Source organism: Penaeus monodon, chromosome 25 (assembly GCF_015228065.2).
Source record: "Penaeus monodon isolate SGIC_2016 chromosome 25, NSTDA_Pmon_1, whole genome shotgun sequence".
Lineage (NCBI taxonomy): Eukaryota > Metazoa > Arthropoda > Malacostraca > Decapoda > Penaeidae > Penaeus > Penaeus monodon.
The window spans coordinates 33,024,363-33,024,835 of record NC_051410.1 but is presented as its reverse complement, the minus strand read 5'-3'; positions in this window follow the sequence as shown (position 1 = coordinate 33,024,835).

Below are 473 nucleotides of genomic sequence, written 5' to 3'. Positions count from 1 at the left end.
TGCACATACCAACACTCCGCGGAGTTTTCGTTTCGTAAGAGACTTCAAACTTTCCGCTAGATCTATCCACTTAAAAAAAAATACTACAGAAGATTAAGTTTCGAGAGACGCCGCTGAAAGGGACAAAGTACTTCTTTGATCTCTTATATAAGGCCGAATGCGTTCACCCAAATTATCTTGGTACTGAATAAAAAAAAAATCGACACAATATTCAGTGCTAGGTAATCGAGCGGAACACAGTCCTTTGGGCTTATATTCGTGACATAATTTGCGTTAATTGAAATCCAGAAGCATTGCCTGAATTAAAGGTTATTCCAGGACACTCATGAATATCTGGACCACTTTATTTATTCCTCGAAAGTTTCGAACTCGATGCTTTTTATTTTTGTGGTTTATTTTGGTATTCGTAAAAACATCATATACACATATATCATGCACTAGAAAAAAATATATAGAATAAAGTATCAATGATA